General features: G+C 36.2%; 1 non-coding gene across 1 annotated transcript; it reads left to right on the top strand.

Moving 5' to 3' along the window:
• The first annotated feature begins 5,201 nt into the window (after window positions 1–5,201).
• Window positions 5,202–5,273, top strand: TRNAF-AAA. The gene has a single exon. It is a non-coding gene; the product is annotated as a tRNA-Phe (tRNA).
• The last annotated feature ends 11,314 nt before the right edge of the window (window positions 5,274–16,587 follow it).

The raw sequence follows: 16,587 nt of genomic DNA, 5'->3' as shown, positions 1-16,587 counted from the left end.
TGACTGCAGCCATGAAATTAAAAGATGGTTGCTCCTTGGAAGAAAAGCTATGACCAACCTAGACAGCATATTTAAAAGCAGAGACATTACTTTACCAACAAAAGTCCATCTAGTCAAGGCTATGGTTTTCCCAGTAGCCATGAATGGATGTGAGAATTGGACCATAAAGAAAATGAAGGCCAAAGAATTGATGCTTTTGAGAAAACTCAAAGTGGTGTTGGAGAAAACTCTTGAGAGTCTCTTGGATGGCAAGGAGATCAAACCAGTCAATCCTAAAGGAAATCAGTCCTGAATATCCATTGGAAGGACTGATGCTGAAGCTGAAACTCCAGTACTTTGGCCACCTGATGTGAAGAACTGACTCATTGGAAAAGACTCTGATGCTGGGAAAGATTGAAGCCAGGAGGAGAAGGGGACAACAGAGGATGAGATGGTTGGATGGGATCACTGACTCGATGGACATGAGTTTGAGTAAACTCTGGGAGTTGGTGATGGACAGGGAGGCCTGGTGTGCTGCAGTCCATGGGGTTGCAAATAGTCAGACATGACTGAGCGACTGAACTGAACTGAAATGGACCGATTTTTTTTTAACAACAAAAAAATGGAATAAAATCACAAATATCTACATAACTAAATGTAAAAGAAGAGATGTTGTTTGAAATAGGGAAAGATTATGGTTCTTTAAATCTCCATCAGCCAAAATGGTAGTTAAGTGATTACTTTCCAACTCAAAACTGTAATAATAGATGCAGAGCATATAACCTTTTGAAAACAATTACTACCAGTGGTCATGTATGGATGTGAAAGTTGGACTGTGAAGAAAGCTGAGCACAGAAGAATTGATGCTTTTGAACTGTGGTGTTGGAGAAGACTCCTGAGAGTCCCTTGGATGGCAAGAAGATCCTACCAGTCCATTCTAAAGGAGATCAGTCCTGAGTGTTCATTGGAAGGAGTGATGCTAAAGCTGAAACTATGTTGGCCACCTCATGCGAAGAGTTGACTCATTGGAAAAGACTTTGATGCTGGGAGGGATTGGGGACAGGAGGAAAAGGGGACGACAGAGGATGAGATGACTGGATGGCATCACTGACTCTATGAACGTGAGTCTGAGTGAACTCCGAGAGTTGGTGATGGACAGGGAGGCCTGGCATGCTGCAATTCATGGGATCACAAAGAGTCAGACAGGACTGAATGACTGAACTGAACTCAGCTGAACTTGTAGAATTAGCTAATGCAACAGGATAAAATGGTTGGGACTAAAGATTTTACAGAGAACTCATGGTACTAAAGAAATATTTAGAAGTTAGGAAACTGCAAATTAGCACTTTATTTTTCAAAGAGCCAATAAAATAAGATAATTTCCAAAGCATTTGTTGTGCTAATAAGGAGAAACAGAATACATTCAATTGGATATTTGATAAAATAGATGTCTTAATAAAATTGTATTAATTAACAAGATAATAAGGAAGATTAGAAATTATGATTAGGACAATAGCCTTGAAGAAAATTCTGAAGGTGTTTTCAACTATGCCTAAAGAAAATGGATATAAAGTTTTAATAGCAAAAATATATGAAATCTTTAAGGATTACATAAAAATATTATTAAAATCTATGATAATTCTAATTTTTTAAAAGCCAGAATCTCCTTATCATTGATCAAGATGATTTAGAGCAGCAGGAATGAGGTGATAGTTTTTGTGTATGTATATGCTACTGCTAAGTCACTACAGTCGTGTCTGACTCTGTGCAACCCCATAGACAGCAGCCCACCAGGCTCCCCCGTCTCTGGGATTCTCCAGGCAAGAACACTGGAGTGGGTTGCCATTTCCTTCTCCAATGCATGAAAGTGAAAAGTGAAAGGGAAGTCGCTCAGTCGTATCCGACTCTTAGAGACCCCATGGACTGCAGCCCACCAGGCTCCTTTGTTCATGGGATTTTCCAGGCAAGAGTACTGGAGTGGGGTGCCATTGCCTTCTCCAGTGTATGTATATAGATCTGTTTTTATTATGTCAGGTTTTTCCTTTCTTTTTTTTTTTAAGAATAAGAGGTGATAGGCTAATGCTAACTGATCTAATGTATTTATTCCCAATGCCACACCTATTATCTGCCGTTTATATTAGCTCCCCCTGTACTTGCCAAGCCAACTAAAATTAACAAATGTTTTAAAGTTACCATCTAAGGAAACAGAATAAGGCACAACTGTAAGAGGAGAAAACAACACAGAGAAATGCCAGCAGTTTCCAAAAGGGAAACATAAACAAAACTGAAAAAATCAAAAGAAATTACCACTAAGTTGACGAAGAGAGTAACTATGGAAATTTTATAGTGAAACGGAAGTATGGAATTCCACTTCTCAACCCCTCCAATCTCTCTTTACCATCTTACAAAACTTCCTAAATGTTTCTAGTCTATGAATCTTTTCTGTGTCCCAGAGATGTCAGGGAGCTATTTTATTTGAATATTACTTTTATCATATCAATATAATTTTGAAAGGAGGAGATCTATAGAAATGCATTCAGTCATCACTCTGAGCAGAAAGTCAAGTAACAACTTTATGTGTCTCTATAACTTAAATAGCAAGAAGAAAAAGTTTTAATAGTCTTTAAGAGACAGATATTTTAAACTTTGAGAGAGAAAACATTTTTACAAAACTGGTTTTAATTTCAATGGATTTCTTAAGGTTTCTCCTGTACTCACTATGTCACATTGTATTAATTAAAAAATTATTAACATGATGGGAATACTGACACAATCTCTATGTTTAGGGAAATCCGTATTCTCTTCTTCCAATTTTATTGTGAACATGATCCTGGAAACAGTTGAACATAAAGCTTAGTATATTTCTTAAAATGTTCCTTTCACTTTTGTGGATTTCTTCAGCTGTTACTCCTATTAAAACTACTAGTAAGTTTACAAGTGTATAAAGAAGTCTATTGAGTTGATTTCACAGCTATCATTTAGTAAAAATAAAACACATTTATATTCATTGTCACAAAAATAACAACAAAATAAAAATTGGTCTTACTTTTTAAAAGTAAACTGATAATTTCATAAGAGATCATTCAGTCCTTATTTGATTTACTTATTGTTGATAAGAGGAACCTTCCCAAGAGATAACTTGCTTCTACAATTTTCATTTTGCCATTTCTTGAAGAAAGACAAACATTTGCCAATACAGACATATGTTGATGATACTGCAAGTTTAGCTCCAGGACAACATAATAACCTGAATATAAAAATAAAGTGAGTTACTCAAGGATTTTTGGTTTCTTAGTGAACAGGTACATACACACTATAATGTAATCTATTATACAGTAACATTATGCCTTAAAAATAATGTATATATTTTAAAAATACTCTTGCTAGAAAAATATCAAAACAATTAAATATAATATGCATATCAAAGATCACCATGATAAATACAATAATAATGAAAAAGCCTAAAATATTGTGAGAATTATCAAACTGTGACAGAGATATGAAGTGAGCAAATGCTATTGAAAAAATGGTGCCAATAAATTTGCTTGAGAAAGGGTTGTCACAAATCTCTCATTTATAAAAAAAACACAGTAATTGTGAAGCACAATAAAGCCAAGAGCAATGAAACAAAATATACCCGTATATTAAATCTTCATTTTTCTTTCTTCTGGGAATGAAGTGAAAATGTCCTAAGAAGAGTAGAAAGTGAAGATTTTAATACTGAAGCAAGTTCTTACATATCTGCATATCAAATAAGAAATTATATAGGTTACAAAACTCCTCAAATATATTCAGAGCCATTTCATTATGAATTGATTTTTTCTATTTATGAAAATGTGATTTATCATACTTATTCTCTCAGATTTACTGCAACAACCTTAAATAACTTTGCTTTTACAGAATATACTTTCCACTGGCTAACAGGGATACAGCAAGGTCAACAATAAAGATTTTTTTAACCAAAGGAATAGTAGAAGCAAAGAGAACTTATTATAAGCTAAGAAATTTTACATTTTGAAGATTTTAATTAAAATTGAAAAGAGGAATTTTACTTATGTTTAATAAGTCGCTATAAATCATCTAACTCTCATTTGGACCTTGAAATCTAATAAGTTAGATATTTTAGAAACAGACATTAAACAAGGTCTTAAGTCAGATGATTTTAAAGAAGCTTTTTAAATGACATCTATTCTACAATTTGGCTATATGATTTACAAATTCTTTACTAAAATATATTTATATTAATTTTTATTTGATAGTTTTTATTTGGCTTTTTATTCTTACTTAACAAACTCATTAATGAATTAGTTCAGTTCAGTTGAGTTCAGTCGCTCAGTCGTGTCCGACTCTTTGTGATCCCAACTTCAGCTTCTCAGCACTGGTGTTTGTGACATAGACTTGAATTACTGTGATTTTGAATGGTTTGACTTGAAGATGGACTGAGATCATTTTGTCACTTTTGAGATTGCACCCAGGTACTGCATTTTGGACTCTTTTGTTGACTATGAGGGCTACTCCACTTCTTGGAAGGGATTCTTGCACCAGAAGTAGATATAATGGTCATCTGAATTAACTTCATCTATTCCTGTCCACTTTAGTTCACTGATTGTTAAGATATTGATGTTTACTTTTGCCATCTCTTGCTTAACCACATTCAATTTACCTTGATTTATGGGCCTAAAATTCCAGGTTCCTATGCAATGCTGTTCTTTACAGCACCAGATCTTACTTTCATCACCAGATGCATTCACAACTGAGAATCATTTCTGCTTTGGCCCAGCCACTTCATTCTTTCTGGAGCTAATAGCAGCTGTCCTCTGCTCTTCCTCAGTAACATATTGGATCCCTTCTGACCGGGGGGACTCATCTTTTGGTGTCATATCTTTTCTCCTTTTTATTCAGTTCATGCAGTTCTCATGGCAATATACTGGGGTTGTTTGTCATTTCCTCCTCCAGTGGATCATGTATATGCAGAGCATATCATGCAAAATGCTGGGCTGGATGAGTTACAAGCTGAAATCAATATTGTCAGGAGAAATAGCAACAACCTCAGATATGCAGATGATACTACCCTAATGGCAGAAAGCAAAAAGGAGCTTAATAGTCTCTTAAAACTGAAAGTGGATTCTCTTAGACATGTCCAGCTCTTTGTGACCCCATTGACTGTAGCCTGCCAAGCTCTTCCATCTATGGGATTTTCAAGGTAGGAATACTGGAGGACTTCCCTGGTGGCTCAGACAGTAAAGCATCTGCCTAAAATGCAGGAGACCCAGGTTCAATCCCTGGGTTGGGAAGATCTACTGGAGAAGGAAATGGCAACCCATTCCAGTATTCAACAGAGGATGAGATGGCTGGATGGCATCACTGACTCGATGGACATGAGTTTGGGTGAACACCGGGAGTTGGTGATGGACAGGAAGGCCTGGTATGCTGAAGTTGAATCACAGGGATTGAAATACAAAATTAGGAAGTTGAGAGAAAAGTACTTAACTAAGAAGTAAGAGTTCATAGAGAGGGTTTCAATACTTTTTCTTAAACCAGCTATTAGTCCCCCGAAGAGAATCTGTTTCTATCAGAGTGGTTTTAATTGATGTGTTTTAGATATATGTGTATATTCATTCATCATTATTCCTAGATAATGCCATAATTGAATCCTTTCTCTCTTTACCATTTAAAATATCAAATAATGGTAACTGAAAATGTGTTTGAACCTCTAACATTAGAGTACACAGTATTTCATTTAAATGTTATCATATACCTTTTATTTCATACACCTCATTTCTATAAAAGGTAGAGTGTCTACCTGTCACACAGAAGAATTTTATACTTGGATTCCTATATTTGAGGTAATGAAGTATGTAATTTTAAGAGGACCACAATACAAATGAGATTTTCAATAATAGTGGACTACTTTGGTTGTTTGTATTTATGTAAACAGTATCATCAGTTCATATATTTCTCTTAAACTTTGCACTCATTCACAAATATATGTGCTTCATAGACAGTTTATACTTAAAACTCCCAAATTGATGTATTTAATCACATTGCATGGCATTTTTGATCTCAGTTATTCCTACTGGGTACCCAAGTTAGAAACTCCTGACTAATGCTTGACACTTCTCTCCCTTCAGTCCCACACCCAATCTGCTATCCAATCCTTTCTATACATATCTATATATCATTTTCAGATATTTAGCTCCTCATTATAATTGGCAATATTTTTATAACTGAATGATTATAATGGTATCTCAGTGATTTCACCTGTAGTCTCTTCATTCTAATTCACTATTCTGTCTTTATTGTTTTTCTGCTCAAACCAAAGGTAAGTTAGCTGTAAAATCCATCAGTATTTCCAAATTTTCACTAAAAGTTCAAATTAATAATACAGAAGAAGTTTAATATAATGTAGGATAGCACAGTGTGTCTCACTGCTCTACCTCTGCAAATTCTGTATTAGATTACTCCGTTTTCTCTCTGTACCATCCCAGAGATGAACTGCCTGAGTTTGTGTTGCTTGAAAATTCAAGTCAGATGTTACATGCTCTAGAAAAATTTCTTGGTTTTTGTGTTTTGTTCATTTGGCAGTGACTTGTAGTCATTTTCCTCTTTCATAGAAGTGCAATCTTTTTTTTTTTTTTTAAGCCAGGCACATGCCAGCTTGATATAGACACTATATTTCCTACCAAACATATTTGAAGCTAGTAGTTTATAAATGAAGTTGGGGGAATGAGATATAGGCTAAACTGTCACTTAAAAGCTTAAGGGAGCCTTTCTAAAACGATGATTGATGCACTATCTTTGACCCTTCTGTCCTTCTTTGATAGCTGGAACATTGGTATGATGTTGGCAACCAGAATGGGGTTATTGGTACTCTAGCAAAGACATGGGATGGAGGACGGGACTGGGCCTTGCTGTGAAGATGGAATGAGTCCAGGCCTCTGAGGGAGACACAGCCAACATGCTAGCCCTGGACGACGCTATCTCCAGACCTCTACCAATGTGAGACAAACAATAAATATCTGTATCAAGTAATACTCTAATAATTGAGGGCTTCTGTTACCTACAACAGAATTTAATATTAAAATTCAATTGTTGGACTGAGCTACTTAACATTCCTATTAGCATTTACCCATTCACTTATTACAATGTATCTCCCTGGAGTGAAATTATTTGTTTAAATGAATTTCTTCTAGTCTATATGCTAAAATCATGATGAGAAGTTGAACTACATTTTAATAGTTAATATTTTATTTATTTAGTGTTTCATTTCTTAAATTGTACTTTTCTCATTTAAACATTTATTGAATGTTAGACACTACAATAAATATGAGAAATAAAGAAATGAATATTATGCAGCCCACCATTTTATTATTGCCTAGCACAATACCTTATGAATAAAAGGTGCTAAGAAATTTTTATTGCGTGAATAAATCATATGCACTTTTCAAAGAACTGTGATGTTGGATAGTGTAACTTATTTATAGTGTACTATGCTAGAGGCTTTTTAACCTCTTTGCAGAGCACTCTGAAAGGGCATCTTAGCCAAATTAAAGTACTCGACCCACAGTAAACCAAGTCAAAATCAAAGAATGAAAATAATTCAGCCATTGGTACTACTGTCCAAACCTGGTTTTAAAATGTGAAAATATTAGGCAAATCGAATCATAACTGCCACACTATGTCTCTAAAACAATACAAAATGAAAAATAAGCATTTATGTGAAGTTTAAATTGATATATTATCATTCTGCTTTCAATTTCAAAGAAAGTAGTAAAACGCTCAAATGACAGTCTGATAAAAATGTCATAAATTTTTATCAAAATGCCAGTTAATGTAGTTTAAATAATTGAAAAAATATTTTCTATAGAAGAGTTTCCACACATTTCTTACCTTAGAATATATTCTTAATAAACTACAAATTCATTAAATTTTTTCAAAATGATTATACACCTACTTAACAAATTACATTGGTTCTCTATCAAAGATTGGACACTTGTAAGAAAGTCAGGTTAGAGGAAAAACCTGATTTGATTTCAAGCAAGTTGCCTTCTGAATTTATCTGACTTAAAAACCAGCCAACAAAATTCTTTTATACTCAAAATGCAAATTTAAAAAGATCATTGTATAAAATCATGATTAGGACATTAGTTAATTAGTGGAATGTAAGTGATGCAAGTTTACAATCTTGCAGTTAGGTCCAAATACCTAATACCTTTATTTATGCATGTGTACTAAGACACTTCAGTCGGGTCCAACTCTTTGCAACCCTGTGGACTTTAGCTTGCCCATCCCTCTGTCCATGTGATTCTCTAGGCAAGGATACTGGGGTGAGTTGCCATATCCTCCTCAAGGGATCTTCCTGACCTAGGGATGAAACCTGGATCTCGTATGTTTCCTGCATTGGCAGGCGGGTTCTTTACCACTAGCGCCATGTGAAAAGTCCCTCTCTATTTATATATAAAGGTAAACTGCAAGAAAGATGTAAGTAGTTCACTGAAGCAGGACTCATTTGTGCAGGTAGTAAGTAGCAAGATCATACTGAAAAACAGAACAGGAGTGTTCCTTGAATCTATGAGTAGAAAAAGAAGTCCTTACAAATTTCCTTTTTATTTTTTAAAAAGGCTACTCAGAATAAGGGAGCAAATTCACAGCTATGATGAGACTGGTAATAGCTTTCCTTTTTGAATTCTTTACTATATGGAGAGCTATTTTTCATTTAGAAAATCTGATTAAATATTTTAGACTATTATTAATACCATACATATAAAATTATACAAATAACCTTTATCTACATTGTCTCATTTGATTCTCTTCACAACCTAAGCAAGTCCATTTACAATCTTGAAGTGAACATCAAGGTTGATGACTTAACCTCCATTTTACATAAGTAAATTACAAAGACTTTAATAAACACTGATCACACTTTTTATAATTATTGACTCACTAAACATTGTTATTAAGATCATGTTATCATATTCAATTTTTAAAAGAAGTTTAATATTAGGTGCAATTGAGGGTCACTCTGAAGCATCCTAATGTTTAGGATTAGTCCAAAATGTCACAATAATTCAGATATTTGAGGAGAGCTGTACACACAAAAGTAGCTACTGGGGCAAACATGTAAATGAAATGTCAGTGAAGATGAGTTAATGAAGTGAGAATGTTTACTTTTAACCAAGGAAAAACACAATGAAAAAATATACTTTCATAAAGTAGAGGGGATGAGATAAAGAGTGGGCTGATATGTGAGAAGAACTGTAGGAGGGAAAAAGTAGAGGATATTTTAAAAATAAAAGTTGTTTGAACTTGATATAAAGGCAGAGAGAAGTGTAATGTGAGATGTGAAATTTTAGATGCTGAAAATCTCAGCTTATTTATCAACCAGGTACCACTCTGTTAGCAGTACAACTGGAATTCTTAGCTTTATTCTCAGAAATTAAAGTTGCTGTTTTTTATAATTGTGAATTAGAGCTGAGTGAAAACATTTATAACTAAATGTGTTTCAACCATTTTGCCGTATTTTATTTTGGGTGAAACTGACTTTTAATAAACAACTTCCATAAATATGTTAATTCTTTGATAACTAAGTACCTTATCATGGGAACAGAAACTCTGGTTATTTCACATATAAGTTTTGAGGAGTTTACTGTATTATAGATACACTTCAAAATCACTACTTTAAGCTCTGAGAAATAATAACTATCTAATATAAAGCTCACTAAAAGAGCATAACTGGAGAGAGGAGTGTTCACAATTGCAGCAAAGGAAGAGCCTGAACTCACCTCCTTGTATGGACACAACAAATTTGCAGCTACTTATGGAGTAATTTTCTTCTGGAAAGGACTTGAGAACTAGATGAACAGCACCTCTAAAACAAAATACAGAGAGATGCATTGAGGAGGGTAGAAGAGGCAGAGATACGGCCTTGCCCAGGACCCTACTCCAGACACGGCGGCCACACAATTGGGAGGGAATCCAAAATATAGAACTCCCCCTTGAGGGGTGATAGGACTGAGCTTCACATTAGGCACCCCACCATTGGGAGCTGGCACCAGAAAGACAAGATCCCAATACTTTTGTTGTTGAAAATCAAAGGTGATTAAAGCCAGAAGACTCATAGAAATGGAAGACATGGAGATCCTGCTTTTCCCCTTTGTCCTGAAATCTAGGGCTAGTGCAAAAGCAACAAACTGAAAAATGCCTAGGCAATAAGTGAGGGAGACACACTTCTCAGTTTTAAAGCTTCTGCCAGAGAGGCAGGAAGCTGCTGGGACTTTATCTGGAGATGGAAGTGTTGGTGAAGACATCTTTGCAGTCTCATCTTAACCTATATGTGACAATGCTGTGGGGTGCCATTTTTGGTGCCCTTTCTCTGGCTTGCTAGTACCAGAGGTCAGGCTGTACCCACCCCATATTGTTACTGGGCCAGAGTGAGCACCCTGCACCACACCTACCCCAAGCCACACTGGAGGTGCAACTGGCCCAGGCAGTGTCCCAGGCCCTGCCCTCCCGGCACTGTAGACAAGCTGCAACTGAAGCAGGCGGGTACTTTGAGTCTTGTCCTCCCTGTGCAGGAGCTGTGGTCCTATTACATCTGGCAGGTGCCTACATCCTACCCAAAGGCCATCCTTAGAGTGTCTGACTCTGGTTGTCAGGGAAAATTGTACTTCTGTGCCACATGGAACAGCACCTACTCAAGAATGCTTATTTAAGAATGAGCGAGAGAGACATTTCTCCCACCATAAGTAGACAAACATGTGGAGGGATGGATGAAATATAGATGAATATGTTCCAAACTAAAGAATAGGGCAAACCTCTGAAAAAAAAAAAAAAAACACCTTAATAAAATGGAAATGAGCAACTTACATAATTAAAAATTCAAAGTAATGGTCATAAAGATGCTCACCAATCTGGGGAGAAGAACGGATGAACACACCAAGAACTTTAGTAAAGAGGTAGAAAATATAAGTACCAAACAGAAGTTATAACTGAAAAATACCCTAGAAGGGTTCAACAGCAAAGTAAATGAAGTGGAAGTGTGAATCACTGAGCTGGAAGACAAGGCAATGGAAAATAACCAGACATAGAAGCTAAATAAATAAGAATTAAAGCAAGTGAAGATAACTTGAGGGACCTTTGTGACAATATCAGGTGCAATAGTATTAGGATAATAGGGGTCCCAGAAGGAGAAGAAAGAAAAGGGTCAGGAAAATTATTTGAGAATAAAATGACAGAAACATTCCATACTCTGGGGAAGGAAACAGACACTCAGGTCCAAGGAGCCCAGAAATTTCCAAATAAGATGAACCCAAACAGAAACACACTGAGACACCTTATAATTAAAATGGTAAATAATAAGGATAAAGAGTCTTAAAAGCAGCATTATTTACCCAAAGAAAACAAAACATACCGTCTTAAAAGATATATGTACTCCTATGTTCATTGCAGCAGCATTTTAAGATAGTCTAGATATGGAAGCAATCTAAGTGTCCATTGACATATAAGGGGATGGAATGGATGAAATATGTGAAGGAAATTAAAGGCAGAAACTTGAAGTTATAAAATAAATGTCATAGGGATATTATGTACAGCATAAGAAATATAGTCAGTAATATTGTAAAAACTTTGTGCATTGACAGATGGCAACTAGACTTATCATGGTGATTCTTTTGTGATATATTTAAATATTAGATCACTATGTTTTATACGTGAAACAAATATGGCATTGTATGATAATTATAATTCAACAAAAAAATAAAATAAACAGCATAATTGGAATTTTCCCAGAGAAAAGAGTGGAATATTTTCTCCAATTCAGTTTTGGCATGATGTAATATTAATATTGGTCATAATTAATCAATTATCCAAGTAGCAATTGTTTATGATGCAATATGCTGTGAGAACAAATGAAGGGTAAGGTGTTGGAATCTGGAAGATCTGGTTTTAAAATCCATCTTTGGCACTTTTCATTTATGTGCATTCCAGCAATTGGTTTATACTCTCTATGCTTAAATCTTAATCAGTTATCAAATGATCGCAGTCTAAAACAAGTGATTTAATGTTAAACAAAGCCTGGGTTATAGAAGTCAATTCTCAGCAATAGAGCTGAGAATGGAATAAAATGCTTTCTCTCATCTTACTGTACTTAGAGTCAGAGGAAAAAGAAAAGTGGGAAATCACTAATATGAAGTGAATTAAGTGATCATTTAGGATCATATCCAGTTTTATTAGTGAGGATTGGTACAGCCATGAATGTTATCTTTGCTTTTCCCTTCTCTCCCTGACTTTCTTGAGCTAACTGAGATGGTTTTTTCATATGAGTAGGAGGTCTTTTCTGGAAAATTCAAATCAGATGAAAGTATCATTATTACACTAGGGGAAAAATATTTCATTTACTACTGAATTCACACTGGATCACTTGAAACAGGCAATAACTAGAAAAATTTGCAGCAAAATCATATTTAATATCATGTAGTTATAAAGGAAGTAAATTCCTACCATCTAAACCCCATAATCACTGCAGCCTTCCTAGGCTGGATATATGATTAAACTGTTCACTTTTATTTTAGGATCTCCAGTGTTTCACTCTATTTTATTTTCCTTTACAATGATGCTGGGTTTGTTTGCTTGTTGGGAATTCCTATATTACCAATTGCAGCTGTGGAATAAAACATAGATGTCAGAGTTTTCCTGATCCTTCCTCTAAACACATTTTCTCTCTCTCTCTCTCTCTCTCTCTCTCACACACATACACACACACCACAACACACACACAAGCATGGAATTCAGAAGCAACTACAACACCAAATATAGCTCAGAAGTTTTCATTACAGGAAAAAACAACAACAAAGCACAGGAACTCTGCCATTTGCAAATGTTCCAGAATTGCATCAAATTCCCTGCTAATATCACCTTGTAAAGCTTCTGACATCCCTTCTTATTGTTAGGTCAAGCCTGTCAATCTATTATTTGCTTTTCATATTATTAGGATCCACATTTCAATGAAGTACTTTTCTTTCTCCACAAACATTTCAAGACAGGTCTTTCCTTCACAGTCATTCCCCAATAGTCTTGATATAACCCATGGACATGGAAAGGAGTATGTGTTGGTAAACACTCACATTAGCATAGCAAGAACGTGGTACTATCCTGCAGACATGCCTAATTATGTATGTCAGTACATGTAAACTAGTAGATCCCTTTTTTTTTTTTTTTGCTTGTTTGTTTTTTTTACATTTAATTCAAAAATACTGACATTTTTGTAGATAACTAGAAAATACTGACTTGGTAAATCGAGGGGTCTTATTTTCAGACCACTTGTTCAGGATAGGAATTATATGCAGGCAAATTACATACTTACCAGAATTCCATTCATTAAGATCTATTAAAATAAAACATAAAAGACACAAGCTTCTTCCCATCTCAAATCTATACCATTATAAAAAGTTCAGGGAAACTTGCTGTCAAAAGAATCCCCAAAACACAGTGGCTTTAATATGATAGAAATTTATTATTCTCTGAACTAACAGGCTCAACATGAGTGATCCAGGTTGGCAGAGTGGCATGGCTGTCCTCTATATATAACTTCTGAGGGTATTCCATCCATCACTATTTCCAGGGGCAAAGAAAGTAATTGAAGAGTAAGCAATTTCCTTTCAAGCACGTGGCATGTTAACAACATGCATCACTTCTGCTTGTATTCTTTTTTCAACAAATTACCCACATGGCTGCATCCAGCTGCATGGGAGACAGAGAAATGGAAACCATATTTGTTTGGCCATGTGCTATGCTAACACACAGGGGTTCTGTTTCCAAAAGAAAGAAAGTATGAAATGATTTAACTTTCTCTGAAATACTCAAAATGCTTAAGAGACACTACTTGCTCTCAGAGTTTTAAAAAGGTATGTATTTGTTTATGCATGTGTGTGCGTATGTGTATATGTATGTATGAGAGTTTCTATTAAGTCTATTATAGACTTGACACCAAATGAAATAAACTGATAAAAATCATAATCTTCATTTCTCTATCTGAGATGTTTTAGTCTGTGTTTCCTGGAAACAAATTCTGAAAAAGGTGTTTGGGTAGAGGAAGTTATTGGAAAGTGCCCTCACAAGCAACAACTTGAGGGAAAGAGGAAGGACTGGGCAGAAATAAAATTGCTCTGTGATGTAGTGCCAAAGGAAGTCAACACCATAGGAAGCTCTGAAACTAAGATGCTTTTACAGAGTTTTCTACCTGAGCTGGGGGGCTGCACTTTTGAACCCCGTATCAACCAAACACTGCTGCTGCTGCTGCTGCTGCTGCTGCTACATCGCTTCAGTCGTGTCCGACTCTGTGCTACCCCATAGACGGCAGCCCACCAGGCTCCGCCATTCTTGGGCTTCTCCAGGCAAGAACACTGGAGTGGGTTGTCATTTCCTTCTCCAATGAATGAAAGTGAAAAGTGAAAGTGAAGTCACTCAGTCGTGTCCGACCCTTAGCGACCCCATGGACTGCAGCCTACCAGGCTCCTCCATCCATGGGAGTTTCCAGACAAGAGTACTGGAGTGGGTTTCCATTGCCTTCTCCAAACACTGGATGTGGGTAATCCCCAAGGGAGGGTCAAGTCATATTCCTGTGGGCAAAATTAATTTCTATAGTATATCTTAGTCATTTTGAGATGATCTAACAAAGTACCATAGACTGGGTGTTGTATGAAGAGTAGAAATTCATTGCTTATAATTCTGGAGGAAGGAAATCTGACCTCAGGGTGAGAGCCCTATTTGTGGTTAACAGTGCCAACTTCACATTGTATCCTCCCATAGTGGAAAGCAGAGAGGGAAATCAAGCTTTCTGAGGACTCTCATAAGGGCACTAATCCCATGTATGGAAGCCATGCTCATGACCTCATCCAATCCTAATTACCTCTCAAAAGCCCCACTCACAGTATCATCACACTGGAGAGTTGGGTTTCAACATGTGAATTTTGGAATGGGACACAAACATTCAGTCTATTGGCTTTGAGCCATCAGCCACCAACCTTCCTAAGAGCTGAAAAAATGAAAGTGGTTGTGGTGGAGGGGATTGATGAGTGCTAAATAACCAGGCAGCAAGAATTCGAGCAATATAAGAAAATGTTCCTAATTCTAAGACTACTTATACCTGTATAATTTGGATATACTGCGATGCTCCTCTTAAGCATATCTCACTGCACCTCAGATAGGAAGGCACAAAGTACTTGTAAATATTGCTTAGCTCAAATAGGACAGCTAACAAACCTTGAAACAGTTTTCAACACTTTCTTCTCTCTTCCCCAGAAAGGATGACATTTGAATAATGCTACATAGAAGATTAATGTTCATATCCTTTTCCTTCCCCATGCATCCTTTTCAGGAACTTGGAAAATGATACTGGCTTATACAAACAACAAAGGATAACATGTTCATGGGAGTTGTATCTTTTCATTAAGGAATTTACATTTACTCAGAGTGAACAAAACAAATACTATCCTTAAAACATTCTTTGTTTCACGAAGGAACGATGACAACCAATGACACATTCATTCCTATACATCCCTCTTGTAATTGTTATTATGTACTATTTCAGCACTACTTCGTACGTAGTATATCTAGAAAGGATCTCAGAACTTGTAAATACTGCTTTTTTCTTGTATTTTCATTTGGAAATAATTTTAAGATGGAAAGAATCCACTAATCTATGTCTTACCTTTTAAAGTACCTGTTTAGTTCAGTTCAGTTCAGTTGCTCAGTCGTGTCCGACTCTTTGCGACCCCATGAATCACAGCACGCCAGGCCTCCCTGTCCATCACCATCTCACAGAGTTCACTCAGACTCACCTCCATTGAGTCGGTGATGCCATCCAGACATCTCATCCTCTGCCGTCCCTTTCTCCTCCTGCCCCCAGTCCCTCCCAGCATCAGAGTCTTTTCCAATGAGTCAACTCTTCACATGAGGTGGCCAAAGTACTGGAGCTTCAGCTTTAGCATCATTCCTTCCAAAGAAATCCTAAGGCTGATCTCCTTAAGTACCTGTAGGAATAGCAATAACTTTCCCATTTCTGAAATTATTGGCATAACCCCTAGAAATATCTTCAATAAGAGCTGGTGTGTTATTCTCTATATTCCCCATCTCTACTCATATTTGTATTTAATTTTTGAGCAAAAGAAGAGTAGAAGATGCATATTCAAAGCAGAGGCATTAGGGAAACAAGGCAGAAGTTTGGTAGACAAGTTTCCCAAGTTCCTTGTCTCTCGTTATCCTATAAGGAGGTAGCTTGGCTTTATTTTCAGGAAAAGGAATGCAATTTTCTGCCACTTTGTAAATTTATAAGGGAAATGAATGTCAGCAGGGATCACCTGTTCAAGTTGGAAGCTCCCAAACTGGGCCATTGAGACTGCAGCCTGCTTTCTGGGATCACTTACTGAAGGGGCAGGTGAATTCATATCATCACTGGTTTCATCTTAAGGACTTTCAACCCTCCTGCTAAGTCAGCTCTTTTTCCTCCAGCCTTAGTGAAATACAGTTGACATATAATATGTAAATTTAAGGTGTACTAATAAAATGACACACTCACATGCATTCACACACATACACACAGATAGATATATA

This window comes from Oryx dammah, unplaced genomic scaffold (genome assembly GCF_014754425.2).
Source record: "Oryx dammah isolate SB20612 unplaced genomic scaffold, SCBI_Odam_1.1 HiC_scaffold_12, whole genome shotgun sequence".
In the NCBI taxonomy this organism is placed as follows: Eukaryota; Metazoa; Chordata; class Mammalia; order Artiodactyla; family Bovidae; genus Oryx; species Oryx dammah.
Note: the sequence above shows the minus strand (reverse complement) of the source record. Positions and strands in the feature narration are given on the sequence as shown.